This window comes from Babylonia areolata, chromosome 9, assembly GCF_041734735.1.
Source record: "Babylonia areolata isolate BAREFJ2019XMU chromosome 9, ASM4173473v1, whole genome shotgun sequence".
Taxonomy (NCBI): domain Eukaryota; kingdom Metazoa; phylum Mollusca; class Gastropoda; order Neogastropoda; family Buccinidae; genus Babylonia; species Babylonia areolata.
The window spans coordinates 20,297,269-20,305,404 of record NC_134884.1 but is presented as its reverse complement, the minus strand read 5'-3'; positions in this window follow the sequence as shown (position 1 = coordinate 20,305,404).

Below are 8,136 nucleotides of genomic sequence, written 5' to 3'. Positions count from 1 at the left end.
AAGCGTTGGACTTTCGATCTGAGGGTCTCAGGTTCGAATCACAGTGACGGCGCCTGGTGGGTAAAGGATGGAGATTTTTACGATTTCCCAGGTCAACATATGTGCAGACCTGCCAGTGCCTGAACCCCCTGTATGCGCAAGCATAAGATCAAATACGCACGTTAAAGATCCTGTAATCCATGTCAGCGTTCGGTGGGTTATGGAAACAAGAACATACCCAGCATGCACACCCCCGAAAATGGAGTATGGCTGCCTACATGGCGGGGTAAAAACGGTCATACACGTAAAAAGCCCACTCGCGTATATACGAGAGAATGTGGGAGTTGAAGCCCACGAACGCAGAAGAAGAAGAAGTATATTCATGGTTGAAACTCCAGTCTGCTGAACATGTTCATTTTCACATTGAATTATCAGAAAATATAGAAAGTAATTGCTCAAAGAGAGAGAGAGAGAGAGAGAGAGAGAGAGAGAGAAAAGGTTACCTCATTGAATGGCTAGTACTTACTTCCACTGACATGAAATAGAAAGAAAATTAATAAGAAGCATGATGTGGAACATCACAAAAAAAAGGTGGATGACCAAGTTTCCAAAAATTCCTTTGTCAAGGTCGGTATCTTACTATCTTCCATTGTGATTTGGTTGGAAGGAATAGGTGCTTGTGTGTTAGGCCTCTTTCCCCCTCATTATTTAGGCAACCACACTCCATATTCAGAGCTGGTTCTTGCTGGTTATATATCCTCATATCCATAACCATACAATCATATGTTGACATTGGATCTTTAACTCTCTCGATGCGAACGGCGAAAGGGACGACGTTAACAGCGTTTCACCCCAATTACCATCATCAAAATATTGCAAGCGGAAGGCTCTTATACTGAAGAGGTGAATGTTGACAGAGAATACCACAATTCTGACGACGGAAGCTAAAGGTTGGGTCATTCAGACACCCACTAGACATCCGAGGGGTCTGTGTAGAGGAGAAGAGAGGACTGGCCGTACTGAGTGAGTTAACGTGGAAAATACTCCCAGGGACACCAGAATAAACACTACAAAGGCTAGACTGCCTCAAGACCTCCCTCAAGCCCTGTGGCGTTGACCCAAACACAGGGGAAACTCTAGCCTCTGATCACTCAGCATGGCACAGCCAGGTCCAGTCTGTTGTCGCCACTTTTGAGGAACTGAGGATCAAAAACGCAATTTTGAAATGCCAGCAACACAAGAAGGCACTTATTCCTGACTTACACTTGGGCAGCACCAGCTATATCTCTGTCCATACTGCCACAGACACTTCAGGCCCAGATTAGACTTATCAGTCATTTACAGAACCACCCAGTGTGAAGATCATGCTCATTTGACAGTGCTCACAGTGGAGTGATGGTCTAGAGGTAATACGTCCGCCTAGGAAGTGAGAAAATCTGAGCGCGCTGGTTCGAATCACAGTTCAGCCGCCGATATTTTCTCCCCCTCCACTAGACCTTGAGTGGTGGTCTGGATGCTAGTCATTCAGATGAGATGATAAACTGAGGTCCCATGTGCAGCATGCACTTAGCGCACATAAAAAAACCCACTGCAACAAAAGGGTTGTCCCTGGCAAAATTCTGTAGAAAAAATCCACCTCGATAGGAAAAACAAATAAAACTGCATGCAGGAAAAAATACAAAAAAATGGGTGGCGCTGTAGTGTAGCGATGCGCTCTCCCTGGGGAGAGCAGCCTGAATTTCACACAGAGAAATCTGTTGTGATAAAAAGAAATACAAATACAAAATACAAATTTCATTTGTGAAGGAGAAACAACCAACCAGCAATGGTTTCTTCTTCTTCTGTATTTGTGGGCTAAATACTTTTGCATTTGTGGGCTTTTATGTGCATGTCCATTTTTACCCTGCCATGGTGGCAGCTATATGCCATTTTCAGAGGTGTGCACACTGTTTTTTTTTGTTCTTGTTTCCATAACCCACCAAAAGCTGATACAGATTACAGGATCTTTAATATACACATTTGATCTTCTGCTATGGTCAGTCCCTTGATATAGGCTATCATGTGAAAGGGAATGTTCTTTGTGACATATGCACATGAAGGTGGTTCAGGCGCAAGCAGGTCTGCACTCTGCTGTCCTTAACTCACTCAGTACGGCCAGTCCTCTCTTCTCCTCCACACAGACCCCTCGGATGTCCAGTGGGTGTCTGAATGACCCAACCTTTAGCTTCCATCGTCAGAATTGTGGTATTCTTTGTCAACCTTCACCTCTTCAGTATAAGAGCCTTCCGCTTGCAATATTTTGATGATGGTAACCGGAGTGAAACGCTGTTAACGTCATCTCTTTCGCCGTTCGTATGGGGAGAGTTAAGATCAACAACAACAAATCTCCAATCTTAACCCACCAGTTGCCATGACTGGGATTCAACCCAGAACTCTCAGACTGAAAATTCAATGCTTTGACCTCTTGACTGTTGCTCCCGTCACACTGGGTGTTTGATCTGTATACTAACCATACAAAATATTCAGAGATGTTGCATCTTGGGTGGCCTTGTTCACATTTCCATGACCAACGAAATGCTGAAGTGCTACTTTTATGGTATTTGATCTATATGTGTACATGCACTCCAGAGATTCAAGTGTTTGTAGACCTGCTCACATATTCAGTTGAAACTGATTAATTGTTGTCAGTGGAGGTATGGATGATCTATAATTGTGAACAGGGGCCACAGGTTAATCATATCTTGAATCTTGATCTTTGCAATGCAACAACTGAGAAAGAAAATAGGCAGGGACAAACGGATTTTTCTTTCTTTTGCACATGTGTGCATGCACGTGTGCGTGCGTGTGTGTGTGTGTGTGTGTGTGTGTGTGTGTGTGACTGTGTTTGGGATACTCAATTCTTCTTGGAGAGGGAATCTTTCTGCAAGAATGTCAACATTGCTTTGAGAGATAGTTTTCAAAATCTATGGAGACATGCTCTAGAGGCGAGTAGTAAATGTTTGTTTTATTGAAATTTCAAAAGTGGATTTGGTAGAGAAAAATATTTAAGTCAAATGCCTGATAATTATGTTATCAGCTTCTTCAGATTTTGAAGTAGTAATCATAAGCTGGAAATATAAAAAGGAAGACTCAAAGGCATAACATGAGAGTTACGGATTTGTAAGGTTTGTATCATGTCTGTGATTGGGGATGAGTTTCATTTTATAATGGAATGTCCCAATCATGATCAGTTATGAAATAGATATGTTCCTAAAAAATATTTGTCTCTAAAATCGGTTTTTAATTTTTGTAATATGCTCAAAGGAGGCAAAAAAGTCATTTTAGCTGTAAGATGATAAGATTTGCAAATGTTGCCTAGCTATACTTTTGGAGTTAAAAGACATTTGTGTTTTCTCAACTTTAATGTGACATTGTTGTGTATTTGGAAATGTTTGTTCTGTGCATGAAAAGATTATTTTGCAGTAATCCTCCATACTCCAATAGGAGTGAAAGGGTAATTAAAACTTGAAACTTGTGTGGCTGAGAGAGAGATAGAGATAGAGAGAGAGTGTTAATCTTGTTATGATCCACTGCCACAGGTAAAAGAGATACTATATGTGGTTAAGTATTGTGGTTACATGTTATGAAAATCAGATATTACCAATAACCTTCACAAAAGGTCAAGGTCAGAGTGGTGCCAATAAATCCCACCCCACCAACCCACCCCCAATTTTATTGATTCCCGAGGAAGACTTCACTGATCCTGATCATGAAATGTGATGTGACACATCTCCCCTTATAATGGAATGCACAGTAAATATTTGCACAGCGCACTCTCTCAAGAAATGCATCAATGACACTTGGAGAGGAATGTCACAGCAAGGCTCAGGCAGCCAGAGAATGATGCCGCAGAACAGTGTCTGCCCCCACAACACCAGCAGACTTCCAGTGCCCTGTGTGCTCACCACTCTGCAAATCCATACTTGGCCTGCACAGCTACAACCGTGTGCATAGATAGCTACATGGTCACTTCCTCCTTGAAACCCAGGGACATCCATTATTATCACTGGAGCAGAAACAGTCATCCATCTAAAAGTCCACTTTCAGAAATGAGTGTGACTGTGTTTCAGATGAAGATTTTTTTTTTAAAGTCACTGTTGAGGAAATAATATGTCTGAAGGATTTGACATTCACTGGGGTGGGGGTGTGAGTGTGTTGTGGGGTGATGGTGGATAGGTGGTGAGTGGGCTGGTTTAACTTTTTACACCGAGCCGGAGTTGTCTCTTGCCAATTTCCATTGTTTTGGATGTGGTAAAAAAAGCTTCAATTTATGGCAAGGGCAGTGTGTTAGAAAATACAGTAACGGTCACCATCTGTTCAGCTTTCACAGGACCTGCAGATCACCAGTTTCCCATCCTGTCCTTCAGCCACCCCAACTCCTCAAAAAAAAAAAAAAAGGGGGGGGGGGGGGGACTCAAAAACAAGGAAGGTCCAGCCATACTTGAATGAGGCATTTCAAAATGAGCAAGTGAAATACTGACTTTAAATTCATCATGACTGTCATATCAAACTAATTCATTTCTTGCAAACACATTGCTTTTACTGCAACTCATTTGGAAGTTTTTTTCTGGTCTCAGAACATAAAAACAACAATAGGCTTGTCACACACTCCATACAGTCTCTCAGCTCAGTCGAGTCTGAGGCACAGATAGACAATACAAAGGCTGAAATAAAAGGAAAAAAAAAGAAGTAAAACATAGTGCTTAATACAGACAAAAATAATAAAACACAGCAACTCGTTTGCATGTGCATACCTACAATGGGGGTTATGGCACTAGCAGTTTGGCATGGCTGTTGATCTGGAAAACTGGGGAAAAAATTCCACCCATAACCCACCAGGCACCAATATCAGGATTGAACCCAAGACCCTCACATTGGAAGTCCAATGCTCTGCCAACTTGTCTACAGTGCCTACCAGCTGTGCCAAGCTCATAGTTTATATAAGAACAAGGAATAATTTTCATCTGAAATTTTCCAGTGGAACATTTTGAGCCAACAGCTTAAAACACTCCTGTGCTGTACTTTTCGTGAAGAAGGCAGTGATTGCCAAACAGTCAACATGGAGTGTCTACAGATGGTGCAAAAAAAATGTTGCCAACAAGGAATATGGTTTAAGTGCAAAACAAAGTTAAGACAAAACTTTATATGTATTTGACACCAGACAGAAAAAGACCACAAGGAAGAAGAAGTTAAGATACAGCAAATGTAAGAATTTTGAACTTATAAAACAGAACTACACCTTAGAAATCTGGAAGGAATATAAACAAAATTTAAAAAACCAAAAAACGAGCGACCAGGTGGTCACATTAAACATACACATACATATTGTTCTTGCATAATTATAGTGTCTCCACAGAGAGAGAGAGAGAGAAGACAAGACAAGACAAAGATTTTAATGTCCATTCAGCGTTACAACGCCCTTCAGACAAGGGGGCAAGAAACAACATGCATTCTTGTGAACACCTCAAGAAATTTGCATGATCATTTGAACTATAAACACCAACGCGCACACACGCTTTCAGACAGAAACAAATTCATTCACGCACGCTCACTCTCGCGCAAGGTCGTGAGCGCCAAGTCGCAACCATCCCTGTCTGAATCCCCCTCACCCTCCCCCCTCGCCCCCTCCCCACCCTAGATTGTCACGCATACACACACACACACCTCACTTACACATCCCACATACCCACCCATCCTCCTCGCCCACAATCACACACCCACGTGCGCGCGCACGTGCGCGGACAGAGGATCATCTTGAGACGAATTCCTAGAACGTTAAATGCTGTCACAATTAATAATTTCCATTTTCTTTTTTCTTATTTGCATTGCCTTTGCAATGAATCCCGCTAATTCTTTTAGAAAAAATACGTTGTTACATGAAAGAATGTTTGCCACACTGTTTTGATCAGGAACACCGGTGAACAAGTCCAGTTTTGAACAGTTTTTCCTAACGTCACTGTAAGTAGTACAATGAAACAAAAAATGAACTTCATCTTCTAATCCGTCTCCACATGATGGACAATTAACATCTGACAGATTTTCGTTATCAACTAAGAACCATCTTTTACAACTTTTTAGACCACTAACTCTGAGAGGAAATCTGATAAGGTTATCTCTGTGCCACTTATTTGTGATACATGATAAATACTTTTCTGCCTGAAAAACACTTTTGAAAGAATTAAACCATCGGTATTTGACATTACTCTCTATCTCTGAATGCCAATTTTGCTTGCTACATGAAATAAGTCTATCTTTAAATTCTAAGATAAAACTAGACTCGCATCCGATGCCCTGGCTTAGCCATACAATCCCAAAGCCATTTTTTGATAGGAGATTTTTAACCTTCAATACCCAGTTATAATGGCCACATTCGTGTTGAAACAAAAGCATTTCGTATGCCTGCCTACACAGTCTGGACATAGGAAGCGAAACTAATTTCAGCCAATATCTAATTCATTTCACTGATGTTCTGATGTGCAGTGGATATCTTCCAGTTTCACCATAAAGCTGCTTGTTTGATGCATGCAGGGGGACATTCAAAAATGTTTCAAGGCAAATGTATGAATGACTTCAATTTGTTTACATTCATCTTCCATACCCCACACTTCAGCTGCATATGTCAAAACTGGTTCAATTTGTGAATCGAACAGCTTCCAAAACATGCTCGGATCTATAGCTCCAAGTTTTCTAAGAGACTTCATTATTTCTATAACACCTTTCCTGCCCTTTCTACAGGTCTCAGACAAAGCAGCACTGATACTCATTTTTGTTGTAAAGATCATTCCTAAATATTTATAAGAGTTTATTACTTTAAACATCTAGAGAGAGAGAGAGAGAGAGAGAGTGAGAGAGAGAGAGCCTAGTTTTCTCTTTCAGACACTGTAATTGTGTGCGGGGTCATTGTGTGTGTGTTTTATGTTTTTTCTTCTTTTGTGTTGCATGACCATGAAAACTCTGGATAATGTCATTGGGAAGAAGATATGTTATATGGAAATGGAAAAAAAAAAAAGAAAATAAAGAAAAAAAAGGGGCAAAAGATAACAGAAAGAAAGGAGAAAACTGATGACGGAAGCAAAAAAAACTGAAAAAAAAAAACCCCAACAAAAAACAAAAACCGAAAGAAAAAAGAAAAAAAGAAACGAGTCTTCCATGGATGCTGAGACAGCCCTGCATATTTGCAGAACTTGAACGTATCCTCTGATTTCTATGAAAAAATTTTTTTTTAAAATTAAGATATGGCGTAGAACATCTGAAAAAGAACTCAAAGAGAACAGCTACTTCTGGGGGAAACTAACCAAGACAGCACAAAATGGGCTGCAGTGGAGATACCTGGTGGCAGGCCTGTGTACCACAAGGCATAATACAAAAAAATTATATTAAGTTTACAACATGAATCTCAATAATATGTAATATCATGTTGATGTTGTCATTTGCCATTCTGCAATTGGAAGCTTGCTGTCAATTGATCTATTTGAGCCGTTATCATTGTGTTTTTGTGGGTTTTTTTAAGTGTGAACATGCATGTGCATAAAATATCTTACAGTGAATAGATAGTAAACTAATGAGATGAAGAAACGAGTCAAGCCTCCTTTCATGGCAGTTAAGCTGTTTGAATAGAAAATACACATTGTTCCTGATAATGGTTTATTATGCATGTCATTCTCATATATGTCTTTTTTCCTGTGTATGTATTAAAAATGAAATTGAAAAAAAAATTTGGCACAGAACATTATTCTTTCCTGCTTCTGCAGTTTTATATAAAAGAATAAATATTTTTTTAAATGCAGAATATGATTTGCATTTTTTGTTGTTGTTAAGAAACAGTTTGGTGTTTAAAACAGAAAACAAAACTGTATGATACAAATAGTTCTGTTACATTTTAAAGGACAAATCTTTTTGAAAGATTTTTTTGAAGGAAAGAAACTCTGTTTAATGATCTGAATGTAAGCACATTCTTTGGAAAACTTGCTTGATTGTGGGACAGTCTATTCTGTATTTCACATAAGCACAAATTTGCATACACACACTGGCATCGAGGTGTATACATACACACACAATACAGACACATGCATGCACACACACAAAAAAGCATACACATATCATGTCCAAAGAAACAAG